This window comes from Plodia interpunctella, chromosome 9 (assembly GCF_027563975.2).
Source record: "Plodia interpunctella isolate USDA-ARS_2022_Savannah chromosome 9, ilPloInte3.2, whole genome shotgun sequence".
Classification (NCBI taxonomy): Eukaryota; Metazoa; Arthropoda; class Insecta; order Lepidoptera; family Pyralidae; genus Plodia; species Plodia interpunctella.
The window spans coordinates 5,039,720-5,056,595 of NC_071302.1; the positions used below are offsets into that span (position 1 = coordinate 5,039,720).

The 16,876-nt window shown below is 32.4% G+C and overlaps 1 protein-coding gene across 2 annotated transcripts in view; it reads right to left on the minus strand.

Annotated features, from left to right (window-relative positions):
- Positions 1-16,876, minus strand: part of LOC128672579 (lachesin-like) — a 70,658-nt gene that overhangs the window by 4,425 nt on the left and 49,357 nt on the right. The gene's annotated exons all lie outside the window — the stretch shown is intronic.

Below are 16,876 nucleotides of genomic sequence, written 5' to 3' on the forward strand. Positions count from 1 at the left end.
ACACGAATTAGGCAATGGAATATTTTTTATTTGAATCACGTACAAATTTATAGTCAGCGGGGTGGTCTCCATTTCGGATTAAAACGTCGGTTACAGATGAATTTCAACAAAGATTAAGTACTTATACTTAATGAAGTACAGTTACAATAATGTTCCATTTTAAAAATTGTTATATATGATAAACGTACGTCTGTTTGTGAGAAAGAGAAGCATACAAAATTGCTCTCTAGAAATATAGTTGCAATATTTTATAGAATAATTTTATCAAAATACCAAATATTTACAATAAATAACATTATGTTTTATAATGTTATGTTTAAAGTTTGGAAAATTTTTACTTATACATATGTATTCTACGAATAGTATTTTTATATAGCCCGAAATTATATAATGCCCATATTTTGATAGAAATAATTGTGGAATTTGAAGATACTATATAAACAGAGTTTATATGCTGTAATAAATATATACTTATATATTTTTTATTCGTATAGTATAGTGGGCAAATGACAGCTGATGGTAAGCAAAAATCGCATCCTTTGGACTTAATAAAGTCTAATACTTATAGAAATTACAACCTCAAAATTAACTTTTATGACCACAAATGCTTTTAACATCCCTATATTAATCAACGAAGCATTACCACCTTGTCATTCTCACCGCGGTAATAACCCGTGAGCATTTAGTAAGCCATTTCGGTCTTTGATGTGTAATAAATGTTCGATAGTCATTAGCAGCGATTCAGCGAATGATTTTGCCCAATACCGAAGAGACGGCGCGTCGTGGCTTCGCTCCTGTGGGAATTTCTGGATAAAAAGTACTCTATATTTTATTCCACTTTATATTCTATCCGTGTACTAAATTTCATAACAATCGGTCCAGTTGATTTTGCGTGAAAGAGTAACAAATATACATGCATATACACACACACACATCCTCACAAACTTTCGCATTTATAATAATACCTAGTAAGATTTTATCAGATTACGACCCTCTGTATAGGGTATAGTCGGTATTGTAAATCATAAGAGTTACAATACCGGTGTGCCCGGTGGGTTGTGCGTATTTTTAGAAATAACAAATATAAAACTAAAAATAGCCATCTTTTAATTGAAAAGCGATTAAAAACGTATACCTACGTTAAAACGTACGTCTATATAACATACGAATCGTTATAATTCATTATTTCATATTTTTTTATCTCAATTATTTTTATATGATTTGATAGATTTTTTATAATAGTGCACAAGGCGATCGAATATTCCGGAATAGTAACCAAATATTGCGAGTATCACCCGTCTATTGCATGTGCTGGCTTCATCAACCAGGAAATCGAATATTCGTAGCATATCTACATTGTACTAGATTATAAGCACACTAACACTCACAAATTTTCATGCATCGCTCGCCACTAATTTATGCCTCCCGATTGTCGAGTGCTGATCGTAACATTCAGTGTAAATGTCGCTTTTCAAATCTCTCGATTATACCCCTAGCGTTTGCAACCAAATAGGACGTTGTATCGTGATTAGACTCGTGATTGCTCAATTTGTTCCTGTTAGCTTAGTGTTTATTTCCATTAAATATATAATTTTGAATGGAAATGTAGAAAATATGATTCAAAAAATAAACTTAGGAACTAGGAAACAAAAAGTAAACTCAGATACGTTTTTCCCAAAGGCAAAAACAAAAATGTATATGGGGCTTGTATAAGAACTAATAAGAAGAATATAATACACTGAGAATAACTAAGGTCATTTACGCGAGTCAAAAGTGACATTTTCTATTGTGATTCGTTATGTGAAAGCGTTAATAATACAATAGGTATGTACGAATATTCTATATATATTTTTTTTATTTCTTAATCAGGGACTACCTTATTTAGTAAATATAATTATTTTATTTTAAGATACACTTGAAGACTGTAAACAGAGCCGTAGATACGTAGGAAACTGAGGAAGGTTTAGGGTATAATTTATTATGTTTTTACCTGAGCGATGCAGGGACCGGCCGCTAGTAACTCATATAATGGAAAAGACCTGGATGACGAGTGGACTGTAAGGAATGGCATATGTGCATGAGGAAACTCAACAGTGGATGCACAATGGTTGGAGAAGATGATTCTTCATTTGTTACGTCTATCATATTCTCCAACAATGTCACGTTTATCATATGTAGCCTGAAACGTGACCAAAATAAATACTTGGCAGCTATAGAAAAAGAGATAGACGAACGGACGTGAATGAGACGACAGGAAGATATAATAGAATGCGAAACAGCAATTTAAAAAGATAAGTGGAAGAAAATATTCAGTGGGTGGTGTAAAAAATACACGTCATATAATAAGAGCTGACAGACAATTAGACTACCCACAAATCCCTCTTTGATATTCAAAGGTCAGAAATTAGGAGCTTATTCTGAAAATAGAAAGTGTTTTTATGCCGGCCACGAATTTGATATTTAGTAAAGTTTTGCAATTCCTCTTTGGTTTTCTAATAGCTATTGTTCAGTTGAATATTACAATTTATTCCATCGTAAGTAATAAAACTATGGATACATTCTTATTTATTTACTAGCTGATACCTGCGACTTCGTTCGCATGGCCGAACAATTTTTGGTAAGGAGTCAAAAATATTAGAGAAATTTAATTATTTATTATACAGACAAATGTAACTATATCTATACATACAAAAGTTGCTAAACATACTAAAAAAGTATATTTTCTATAGTTTAGCTGAACTATTATGACTCTTCTTCAGATGTTCCAGATCTTCGATTTTTATACCTCAACAGAAAATGCTCATCAGACTGAACCATATTTGATTACTTTTTACAGTTTTCAAAATAATTTATACACTTTATGTCGCCCAGGCTTAATAGATTCATAACAAAAAAAGTTTCATTAAAATTCGTCCAGTAGTTCCGAATATTAGCGGGTACAAACAGACAGACATTCAGACACACAGACAAACAGACAGATTTATTTTTCAAATTCTTACTTTGTTGCTGTGACTGTATCGGCTAATTTTATTTTTATGTAAATTTATTCAATGTACAGGTTTTTTTTTCTACTGTTTTATTATATGATAAAAAGTAAAATCTACATTTGTTAGAATATGTTTTGGCTCGTTAGTTCTATCTCAAACACTGTAAACTTGTGTAACATATTTTAACATTATTTATCGGTAGGTATAATTTTCATTCGACAATCATCAGTAACAACTCTTAGAGCACCCCCCCCCGCACCCCAGAGCTTTTTACCCGTTCATTTTTAAAATACGTTGTTCGACAAATTCACTTAATGTCGCGTTAAATGAACCGTGTTCGCATAATAAAAGATTTTATACTCCAAAGCGATTTCAGAATGGACGATATTTCCGTAAAACGGTTACTCGGCGCGCTTCAGACCAGATTCACGAATATTTTTTTTTACGAATGAACATCCGGATGTTTTATTTACGGATTTTGAAAACACTATGTACGATCAATTTAATTTTCGAGCTCTCCCGATAAAAATATTGTATTTAATTTATTACTTGTCGGTATATAATGACTCACAAGTATGTAAGCTCATGTTTTTCAAATCGACTAACGTTTTATCAAAATGACCACTACAACCTGTTTGATAGTAGTAACCATTCCTGGTAACGCGCAGGTTTTTAAGATCTTTTCCTCTACCGATATAGCTGTTAAAAGTCTATGAAAAGAACTACATAGACAAAAGTATGATTTCTCTTCACCGTCAAAAGTATATGTCGATATTATGAAGTTTATGTCTTGTATAATATGCACGGTGTAAATGACCATTTTTCCATACAATTTACCGGGATAAAATCTCTTTTTGCATTCCGACCCGCATTTGACATATTAAATTTACCTACCCCATTGCGGCTTATTACATATTCATAAGGGCTATTTAAAATTAATAAACGTACAATGAAAAGCTGCATTTGAAGTTGACGCGAAATTGCTCAAAATAACTTGCAGCTTTGGCTCTTTAAATTCATTTGTAATGAGCTTGGTTAATATGAATTAACTTGTAATATATAAAATATGTTTAATATTACGTAAATATGTAACTATTCGCAGACACACAACTGCCATAAGGCAGTAGTAACAATTAATCTTCTTTTTGTGTCTCGTTGAGCGTCCATGAAAGTGCCTAGCTGCACCGCGGGGCTTCGCTCCCGTGGGAATATAATAATTTGGGATAAAAAATACCCTGTGTTATCCCAGGTCATATTCTACCCATGTACCAGATTTCATAATAATTTGTCCAGTGGATTTTGCGTGTAAGAGTAACAAGCAACAATACACACACACATAGGTACATATCTAAATTCTCACAAATTTAGCAATTATAATATTAGTAGGATGCTGTACTTTTGCGAAAAAACAGTAGGCGACCATGAAGAATAAATTTTAATTATCAACTATCATTTATACCGGATATTAGTAAAATTTTGCTTTTGCTAACAGCTAAATAAATATAAATGAACTTATATTATTATTGTATAGTCGTGCGTACAACTGAATCTTTGTTATATTATACTGAATGATTCACATTGAACGAAAAGCCATAAATTGGCAAAAGATAAAATTTTGTGGAATAAAAATTTAGCTGATTCTGAAGATTTGGGAAATACAGCCAATTTATTATTACTATTATTTATCCCATCTGTCTATCTGTAATCAAATTTTTCACACGCGAAGTTACACAAACTAAAATCAGTTTCAATAATGATGCATTTTTATGATAATCTTCACCCAGGATCTGCTTTCAAAAAGGGAATCCTTTACCCCACGACACGTCACTGACGACAAAATAACAGATTGTATCAAAATATTTTTTTCTATTATCACATATTTATTTTATTTTGCTAATTATGTTCAATAGACTTTATCCCCATTCAAGTTTGTCTGTCTGTACATACATAATGAGATGTTATTTATGTATCAAAAGCTCTCCTTTTAAAGGCCACGTGGAACAATAACCTAAAATAAAGCCTGTAAGTGGTTTCACGTGTTACAAAATCGCTCTTTTGAGCATTAAGTATTCACACACATTTTATTTTGGTAAATGTTACATTGAAACCTTGATTTATTGATCTCTTGAGTTTTGCGATCATTTTTGGAATCGCTGTTACTTTTTTAGCACGCTTTTATTATTTATTAGTGGTATGGTATTCACAATAAAATATTGTTCCTACATCACAATAAAATATTGTTCCTACATCAGATTTTTATTATTTAAATTATCTTTGTGATTAAACTAGTTGTACGCATAACGCAGCGTAGAAATTTCAGGAAAAAAAAATATATGCTATACAGATTATATTCAACCCATGTATATTTCAAGTTTTTTTTTTTTCAATATTTCTTCTTATCAGTAGATTTTTGTAATCGAGTAAAAAATTTGGAATGCTTTTGTTGCCCATCAGCTGTTCAAGCTTTGTATTCCTTAGTCGCCTCGTACGATATCCACGGGAAAATATGGAGTTGTCCTATTATAGGGCAGAACCACACACCACAGACACCTTTCAATTTCATCACTCACCTAAATTCATAGAAAAACAAACGCGCGCCAAACGCAAATAGTTAAACAATTGACAATATCAAAACACGTCAGTGTTTGGATCTCATACCTTAAAACTATTGAATAAAAACATGGCTTTTATCAAAATCCGTGGGTTCACATTTTCATGCATAACGCGTTTTAACAATGGGAATATATGTATAGTATCAAATTGGTTATGAATAAAAATCAAGCATTTTATGCTACAATTACAAAAATATATATTTGGGTTAATCCATATTTCCATTCCATACTTTTATTTGTATTTTTATTTCTTTGTTTTCTTTGAATAAACTCAATAATTACTGATACTATAAAACAACAACAACTTAAAATTAACCATAAAATTTGGATGATTCGGCTGTGATTTCACAACCGGCTGCTTGTCCGTCGTCAACCCTCTTTAGGAATACTATTGTTGCCTAATAATTGTTATAATTGTGGTAATGGAGTTTCTTTTTTATTTACTAAGTTATATTATCAGAGTCAATCATTATTCCTAGTAAGTAAATCGAAAAAGAGCTACAAGAACTAGTAGAATTCAAAAGTGGCCATAACTTTACATTGACTGCTACTGACAATTACATTAAAAAAAACAATTTAAGAAAACAATATTTTTACAGGAACTTGCTTTGTATCGTTATTAAATTATTAACGAATGATGTGATAGTTTTCGTACGGGCGCTCGCTGGCTCAGTTTGAAGTATCAATATTTGTGTAAAATAGTTGTAACATAATATTAACTGAATTGAATAATATAGGTTTAGACAGAATATGCAGAGTGAAAATTTATGTTGCACTACCGATAAATAACTTTTATATTCAATCTATTTGTGAATTATTCGCTAGTATACTCATTTTTATTCTATTTTGAGTCTAAAACGATATAAATATGTTTTCAATATATGACTTTTAAATTTTTATCATCAAAATGTTGTGATGGTAAGTGATCGCTGCATACAACTGCAATACCAAATTCAAAACAAAAGCATTGCGGATTGTTATGAAATTTTGTGCACGGATAAAATATAACCTTGAATAATACATAGGTACTTCTTATCCTGAAATTCCCACGGGAGCGAAGCCCCAAGGCACAACTAGTCTAAAATAATATCAAAACTCTAGTGCCAGAATCTATTGGCGATATATAAAATCCCCTGGTGTGGCAGGCGTCCATAGTCTACGGTGACCACTTCCTATAAGGTGGGCATAAAAAAAAGAAAATTGGTAGAAAATAAAAGAAAGAAAAAACATTATTGAAAATTGGAGTCATGCATCTGAGATGTCATCACGGCTCTCAACAGTTCTGGTTACGACATTATTAAAGTGGAATACAACCACTGACGGTAAGTACGTGACTGGACTACACAATTTTTCCGCCGGGAACAGCCCTCCACAAATTTAAGGCTACTGACACGCGAATAAATTATGATAATAACACTTTGGAGCGCATTCGTTGATTCACCCGATTGGATCCCTCTTTTTTCTCATTTACATAATAACTATGCAATTGCAAATTATATTATGGCAGTGACTAGAATATTTTTATGATTTATGTATTAGGTATAAATCATAAATTAAAATCTTTTATACCTATTTCTTCTTTTGTTGTAGGAGGTCTTTACTGAAAGTTTTAAAGTTATGTCTGTTTTATTACTTAAGGCCCGTGCACACTGATTACTTACTTCTTTAGCAGATAAATTGGCATGCAGCCGACTGTACATTCACCTCCATGTCGGCATGTGCAGTACTAACAGAGTTATAGAGAATAGTAACGCATGCGTGTATACGCACGTGTACACGTGCGTTAAAATTTCATACAATCTGGATGTACCTACACGTGCTGGATACGCCGTCAGTATGCCTTTAAGTACTTGAACATTTTTTTGTTATAATATAAAAAATACTTTTTATATCGTTATCTCAATAAATTGAATGCCGAAAATCTGAAATATGTACGAATAAAATAATAAATAAGCATTTGTACCGAATATCAGACACCGCACTTCGAATGTACTAAATAATTTTAAAATATCAATGTACCCGTTTTTAAACGAACGATTTCCGTTTCACCAACGCATATTTGATTTTATATTTTTCACATTGATCTAAAAGTCGGCTTAACATTCATCAGAATTTTTAAGCTAGAAATACCTATTGTATTGTGAATATTTGGATAAGTGCATATTTTGGGGATATGCATAATATCGTCCACTTACCTGCACTAAAATAAATATTGCATGTATTATTCATATACTGCATATATTTTACCAAATTTGATAGACTCTTTATGGATATAAACTCTATATCCCCGTACAAAGTGTGCCCCCTAATGCAACTTACACGGTAAATCCATTAGGCTTTATGTTTCTTTAGATGTTTTTACAGCTTCAAAATACCCTTGTCTTGTATATTTAAATGTATAGTTTCTATTGAAACTGATTTGGACGTTGCTGTTCTAGTGAGGTCGCATAAAGTGCAAAAAAAAATCTTTTATGGAAATGGAATAAAAAGATTTTTTATAGTATAGTGGGTCAACGAGCATGAAAAAGTAGTAGAATTTCTAGAACTATCAAAAATAAATTGAAAAGTCAGAATTAGCATTAATAAATGTCTAATTCAAGAACATCTGTATATAAGGCAGCTTTCGACGAAGCCATCAAATTGGCTCGGTTCTGGTAAGTGGTAAGAATATATTTTAGTATTCAATAAAGAATTGTAGATTTGTCAACGACACGCAAAGAAGATGAAGAAGAACATTTATGAGAAACAAAATCTTTTTACTTGGTACCGTTACTGTTACTATACTTTAGGAAATGAACTGTCAGGTAAAAGACCCAATCGATTATCATCATGTCAATGTTTTCGTGACGCACGTTAATACGTCCCCGTGACAGACAGATATCTCGTTTCTCCATATTAATCGTGTGGCCGTGATTGACGTTGTAACATTACACATTATTACATTCCCGTCACGTCAGGAACGCTTTTATCAAATAATATTGTGCGATACATACATACATAAATGTCACGTGGTACGATTTAGTTTTGACGGAATTTGCTTGAGCCTATTTCTGAATATTAATACGACACGTCCTCTACGTGTATTGTATGTAGTTAATTAACGTTTTCGGTAAGTTGACTTACTTGGAATCTTATAAGTTCAATTTACATTTATTTATGAAATACTCATAGTTTTGTTCCGAAGTAATATTTACATTTTAATAAGTACGGGAAAAATGTACTTGTCTAGGTTTAACTATAAACGATTTCTATAAGTTCTTTTGTCCAAAAAGTTTAATACCAAATTGTGCTCCCGCCCTGGAATATTACTACCTACTTAATAAACTCCTGTGGATATCTTATGAAACGCCTAAGGATATAGTATATAATGCCAGCTGCCAGGCAGCACCAGCATTACCATCAATGGTTGACATCAGGAAGGCGCCCGGACATTTTATTTTTCAAATCTTTGTTTTTGTGCTTTGGGCGTCACAGCTGCGACGGTTCCAATCGCGTCTGTGACACCCAAAACACAAACACAATAGGAAGGAAGGAATAGAGGCGACTATTAGAAGTAGACTCTGAGACAGAAAATTAACGCAGAAAAGACAAAATAATCTAGCTCTCCCAGTAAAAAAACAGCTGCAAAAACTGAAACTATAAATGTGTTCGGAAACTCTGTGTTTATTCGAAACTAAGTTGTCGCGCTTCGACAAATAAATAATCCCATCCAATGGCGCCGAACTGCGCTGGATTAAAAAACATACAAATTTAAAAGTCAACAGCTTAGGGCTGCGAGCGAATATTTGAGTTAATTCGTAAACTTCATACTACTTCCCGGATCCGAGTTAAGACGCTAATTAAAACACTTCGCCCAACTTTTAGTACTGAATTCCTAAAGTACGGCAATCAAGTTAATGGCTCAATCAAAGATCAAAACAACCCTATCACAATAAATATATAATTGCGTTGGTTTATTAAAGCCAGATGGCTCGAATTGAGCTAAGTTTCAGGCATTCCGCTATTTTGATTCAACGTTTGAAAGAAATTAAACGTTATGATTTGCCCAAATGCTGACATCGGTATTACAATCAATATTATTGTTTCTTAATCACAGAGAGCCGAATAAAAATATATTATTGATATTTAGTTTCTTATTGAACGAGGCAGTGAAGTCCTTTCTGACACTAGTTCTTTTAGAACACAGAAAGCTATTTCAATTCGATTTTCGATTGAATGAATGAAAGTTTATTTCAGACTAGAGCAAAGAAATAGTAAATCCTATTATAACGTTTGGACTATAGCCAAAGTTTTGTAACTTTTTACAAAAATATATTTTTTGCTTCGAGCTTTTATTATCATCAGTGAGAAACAAGTTATATAAAAGCTTTTAAATAGCATAGTAATGAATAAAGTACATCAGTTATGTTCATTTCAATGTTAAATTTAGCAAAAGTCACAGACCCAAAAACCACATAAAAATCAGAGCTGCAAGACACTAAAAGTGATTACAATACTTGGTTAAGGAAGTTTAGCAAGTAGTGAAGTAAGTTAGTGTTGGGTGCTGTCAAGCTCGCCGTAATGGCAGCAAGAAGCAAGGTTCAGTCAGTGGCGTAGCTAACGGAGACGGTACCATATACCAGGGCGTCAAATCTCAGGGAGCGTCTAAGTTTATAATATGCTGTCAAATGTATTAGAAATTAGACCTTTACAAGTACTTTTTCATTTTAAATTTCATATGATATAATATTTCTCAGAAAAGCTTCAAACTACTTGCATTTCGAACTGGAACATTTGGAGTGATTCTATTTTAGGGCAGGATGGACCACATATTTCCTAGTAATATTTTCATAAAACAAAACTTGAGCAGCTTAATTGGGATGGGGCCCCAGAATTTTTTTTTCGCCTGGCCATATGGTTACAAGCTACGCCGCTGGGTTCAGTAGACAAATTATACAGCTAAGTTGATTATTGTTCTGGGGCACGCTACCCTGTACCCATGACAAGTTCTGACGGCGATGTTAGCCTGCCGATTAAGGTATTATTAATGTCAGCTTGGGAATTCATTTAGGTTGAAACGATTCTAACATTTTGATTGCGGTAAGCAATAACTCAGATATGTTAACAACTGTTCACTGATTTACTGATAAGACGAGCGTACTTTTCTGCAATGTAAACATGACAATTGTTTCGATATCACATCAGAGGGGCTAGTACGTGGCATTTTACTTCTCACATCGAATCGATTCGCAGTGAGACGCAGCTAACCAATCACAGTGCACTATTCTGATGCAACGACAACCACACCGCGATGTGATTGGTTCGTTGCGTCTCATTTCAAATCGATTCGATAGTCAGAAGTGAAATGCAAACCCGCATTTCGGCCTGATGTTTAATGGCAAAATAATACTGTATGCTGCCATTGACTATCAAATAAATATCAACTTTTGACCATATATTAAAATCGGTTTAGTATAGTGGCTCAGAGAATTGCACACTACTATAACACCCTTCTGTATGGATTGGGGGCTAAAAATGTTTACCTACACTTGTTTCCACACGTTTAGACAGACAATAGATAGCGGCTCTTTATTCACCTTTCCAATGAGCAGCGGGTACCAATTTATCGACCTGATTAATTTATGTGGGAACATTAATTAATCTACTCACGTTATAAATCATGTAATCCACCCGTTGGGAGACTCAGTTCATTTTATTACGTACAATCTTGTTATGGGATTACTCGTGTTTGTATTAAAATGCTTCTAATTTTAGTAAAGTAATAATATCAATTAGGCCGCGTTGCATCAGTCAATTTTGACGTTAATTTTAACCCGCGCAGAAAAGTGCGCTATTGTAGTTGCTGTAGTCAAAGTTCACTAGTGCAGCCCACCCTCTAAATGTTTTTATGGAACTTTTTGTATGTAAATGCATTCTTGTATGTGATGTAGGTATAATTTGTGATGTAGGTATGTCATCCCTATGTTTATCAAAGAATATTGAATTAATACATGGTACGATATGCTCTGCTAGCCCGTTGCTGACCATACCTAAAAAATGTGTTAAAAAAATTAAATAACTTAGTGTATTGCTTCAACGAGACAATGTCAGTACAACAAGTGATTTTAATATAGCAACAAGCAATTTTAATATAAAGTTACGAGCGGCTAACACTAGTGACAGTCGTTATTACAACGACTACTCTCTATTCGTGGTCGGTAGAGCTTGAAATGACTAACAATAGATACATTCTTTGATGATTATTAGTACGACCAAAGAAAGTAATTGAAATTAGAAATTTTATATATCAAACTAGGTGTTACCCGGGGCTTCGCTCCCGTGGAAATTTAGAGATAAAATATAGCCTAGAGCAATCTTGGATAATGTACCTTTTAATGGTCAAAGAATTTTTGAAATCGATTCACTTAAGAATACACACAGTTTAAGAGATCAACCTCAAACATACAAACTCACAAACGCTTACCTCTTAATAATAATAGTATATTCTATACCTCTTTATAATTACTTTCATGAAATCGCTTGCATTAATCACCTTTAGGTTCACAAGAGTCTTGACCATCATACCACCACCGGGATTTTGCTATTATACGAGTAGGTCTATATTATGCTCATTCTACGTGTGTAGGAAATTGTATAATTTTCCTTCTGAGTAGCTACCTAGAATCATACAGTTATATGCATCTGTAACCATTGAGACATGTTGTTCTCACAATATTATCTCAAGACTCGCGCACGTTGAATATTCAGCCGAGTTGCATTTAAAAAGCGCCCAATTTCACAAGAAACAACGCGATCATTGCCTTTCCCTTTTTTAATGAAACATTTTTCCTGCTGGTTAGGTTGGCGCGGGTCCAACTGTAGTTTGGACCGTTTACATTGCTTATTTAGAATTTAAGAAAGAAACCATTACGCTAATATACTCGACAATGGCGGTTGCGAAAAATTTAATTGTTTTGTTTATTTTTAAGAAAGTTTAACAAAGTCAAAATTATATATTGTCTATCTGACCTTTCATAAAACTTGAAGTAATACCAATACCATTTAAATAGAGATATATATCAAGTTATCTTTGTGTGGTGTGACGTTATCTCTTCAAATTTAAACGAATTATAATTGTAATGTACAGTCAATATATAATCAATACCTCCAAAATCATTACAAATTCCTATTATCGTTGGCATAACGTTGACAAAACTTATCATATGGTTGATTGTACATGGATAAATAATTAATAAACGCCCAATATAAAAGTTTCCATGAATTAAGTTCGTTAATTAGCGTCTTTGTTCTATTTTAAAGACTAATAAATGTCACTCTAATAATAACTTCGAACCAAAAACTAATAAAACTGTTCTTATTCTTGTAAAATTCTTGTAATTCGCATTTCACCCTATGTCAAAGACAAGTCTCAAGAGAAGGTTACGGTCTACCTACGTAAGTCCGTCCATCAGACTCACAATCTAGACAGGCTCATTCTGAAAAACTTTTATAGACAAAATATCATAAGTAAAAAAGCAAACATGAAAAATTTTTAGGTATAGTTTCAAAAATAATTTGTAGACTCGAAAGTTTACAAAAATTTGCGAAACAGTCTTTACTTAAGCTATTAATTAAGAAATATGCCCTAATGTATTATAATATTTTGCATGTGAATCGATTATAGCATTCAATATAAGAACTAAAACTGTAATAAATAAAAATTTAATGGAATATTAAGTAAGAAATACTTCCTAGCATTAAAGATTTCTGGGCTAGAAAGGGACGAAGGGAACTACAGACTCCTCCATAGATGATCACTTCCCATCTGTGGTGGACCGCAAGTTTGTTTTCTTAAAAAAATAAAGGATTACATCCAATTTTTTATTGAGTTTCACTCCCATTTCTGTAACACCACCCAATAATAAACAATCTGTAAATAAACTTCAAGCGAAGTACAATACCGACATAAATAATTATTAAACAACACATAAAAGAAGCATCGTTAAAAAGAAGCAATGTTAGTATATCAACATTAGGACAGAGAATGAAGACGGTAGTTTCAGTGGCAAATTGCTATTACCGTTATAGCTGTAATTTGGAGGCTCAGTGCTGCCACCGGGTAATGGTGAACATTTACAATTTAAATGTACACTTAATGCAACAGTTCAGTTTGATGCAAGACCTGGGTAATGATAAGTTACGGTGGAAATGTTGAGGTGAAACGCGCGGAAAATTAAATTTATTAAATTCAAACGGAATCTTCGTTTACATAATGGAAATATATCCTGGACAAGAATACCAAAATCAAGAAAAAATTTGAAAAATTACTTTATCGTTCAAATGAAATAAAAATATTAATAAAGCTGAACGCACTACATAGTATAAAGACGCCCGCGCGCCGCGTAGTCTGTTTCTATGCTAAATTCTTTTAAACCACGCAGTGGAACAGTTTTTACTGTTATTTAAACAATTTATTAACGATAGGCTGTTTTATACTTATAAAACAGCCTATTAACGGTTTAGTGCTAAAGCGAGCTGAGCTGTATAGCAATATATAATATAGCAATATATTATTACATACTAAAAATTTATTATATATTTATATAATTTCATTTAATACATAATACATTTAATATATATTTTTTATTAAAGTACATTTTTATATAGATGAAATAAACTGAAATGGCATGAGAAGCTTTTGCATAAGTGCTGTAATAAGTATACAATCGAGTTAAATATAGTGTAAATACCTTAATACAATTGAAATTTTCAAGCACATAATTGTGAGAAAAAGCGAGCAATAAAAGAACGATCAGCAAAACAAATTGGCGAAAGCCACTAACACGTCAGCGGCGAAGGAAAAGAGCGAAATAAACAGAGATTGATCACTCTGGTCAAATTAGCAAGATCAATTGGGGGCTATCTTATAATAGAAAACTAATTCGATTTCGGTTATTGCAGTATCTTGCAATATCTACATTGGTAAGTGTAAAACCAAATTCTCTCTATCTTCTGAGCATTTTTCCAGTTGCCTCCGTAGCCGTGAAGCATCGGAACCCAGTATTCGCTTTCCTACTACGTAATCTAATCTTCGGCAGTGTCCAAAGTGTCCAAGTGTCAATTCAAAGAATATAATATTCGTGGTTTCGTTTATTATTCAAAAGTAAATAAAAAATCTATGTTTTTTTTTTCATTACTTACAACCAATTTTAATTCTGAAAAATTATATGGTTCTATCTCATATGCTCTGAAAAGTTCCGAGAAAGTTTCGCATACGTTTTTTTTTCATTTTTTCTTTGAATTTCCATTCGCATTTTAAAGTTTTGGCTTTTATGTAGTAGTTAACCGATATAAAGCGATTTTATTATTTTATCAAATATTTATAAGACATCGCGTCAAGAAACCTTCCTTCATTAAGACAGAGGTTAATTCCAACGCTTAATGTACATTTAATTGTACGACGATTAGTACAAGTATTCGCAATAATTAAATCCGGAAATCGTGTTTGTACGAGCTGAGTAATGGCTAAAGTTTCATGTCGGGCTTTTATATAATTTATTCTTATTGTTTTATGACCCAGTTCACTGTGCATTTTATTACCTATTGTTGAAAACACATGGCTTCATTGTTTTGTTTTAGCTATAAAACTAAACTTTATTTTAAAATGGATTTTGAAATATTTTTATAGTCAAGTAGTCAACATGTGAGGACATAGGCGGACATAAAAGTGGCGAACTGGCAATCAGTTTTGGATATATTATTATGTTGTTGACTGTACGTCCCAGTTGAAAAACCAGTCATATGACGAAATTTACTTTAAAAAATCGTTTTAAGTTGACAAATGATAAATACTAGCTACATACCAGTTCCAACAAGCTATAAATATTAGTTCGCTAGTTTGTCGTGTTTGTTTTAGCATACCATTTCTACGTTCAGTTACGGACGGAGTCATAAATTTAAAATATTACTTATTTAAAATAAACAGCTTTTTTCTGTAATGTTATGATCAGCTAGGTCACTTTATCTCTTCCATTAATCTATGGCGATCTCCAGTGGAATCGGAATTGAGACATATTTATTTATTTATCCGTCTCTAAATAATAGCAGATTATATTTATATATTTCAGTACTGCTGAAAAGCTCTTATACTTTATTGTTTCAATGATTTAAAAGAACTAATGAAAAACAGTAATCTTAAAATAAAAGTTAAATATTAAAATCTAACAGTTTATCTTTGTATTTGAAATGAATTATACCTACTCATATAATTTTGTTTGAAAACGAGGAAAAATCTCAAGTAGAAAAAAAGTAGGTAACTCTGAAAAAAATCTTCAGTTTGAAGCTGGCAACACTAATTTACACGAGTTGAGGAACTGCAATTGCGTACAGCTATTTAATTTTCAAAATTACAAATTCCTACATTTTCGTTAGATTCTAGCTCGTGAAAAACTATATTGCATTTTTTATTAAAAATACTGAGTGTTCCAACGAGGGGTAAACGACCACTAAAAGGTTATGGTTACGGCGGTGACATTCGAACGGATGCCTAACTTATAAAATTGGTAATCGCACACCACGCGACCCTATAGCTATACCCGATAAGGTATTGCCGAGAACGAATTAAGGATTATTTTACTCTTTCGACGATATTGTTTAACGTTATTCCCTTTCGTTTACAGATTTTCCTCCCTTATATTATTATTTCATACTCGCGGTTGAATGGGGTCGTGTTCAATGTGAGTAGTTTTTGTAATCTATATGTTACTGTAAAAGCACGAACTTCCGTAAATTCTAAGATGTTCCAGTAAAACCTAAGATTTACCAACTCTTAATGGTAAAAGTCCGAACAATTTTGCGATTCGAACTTTTACCACCATTCACTTGGTAAATCTTAAGATTTACATCAAAGGTGCGGTAAATGTTGAGAAAATAATTTTATTTTTGTTATTTTTTACTATTTAAGAAGTATTTTAAATATTATACCTTACCTTTAAAATATATTACCTTTAAAAGTTAAAAACATTTATGAATAAAAATAATTACTTAGTTAATTGATTACTCACATAATTATGATACCTACATAAAAATATGTAAGGTTTTGACTGAAAAATAAATGATTAATAATAATTAATCATTGTTTTATTCCCAAAACTAACATTTACCAGCCGTCAGTAGCAAAACCTAGCATATACTAAATTCCAATGGCAATAGCCCGAAAAAATCGTCAGTTATTTAAAAATCCTTACATTTACCAACCCATACCGGTAAATCCTAAGATTTTCTGAAAAAACCTAATAT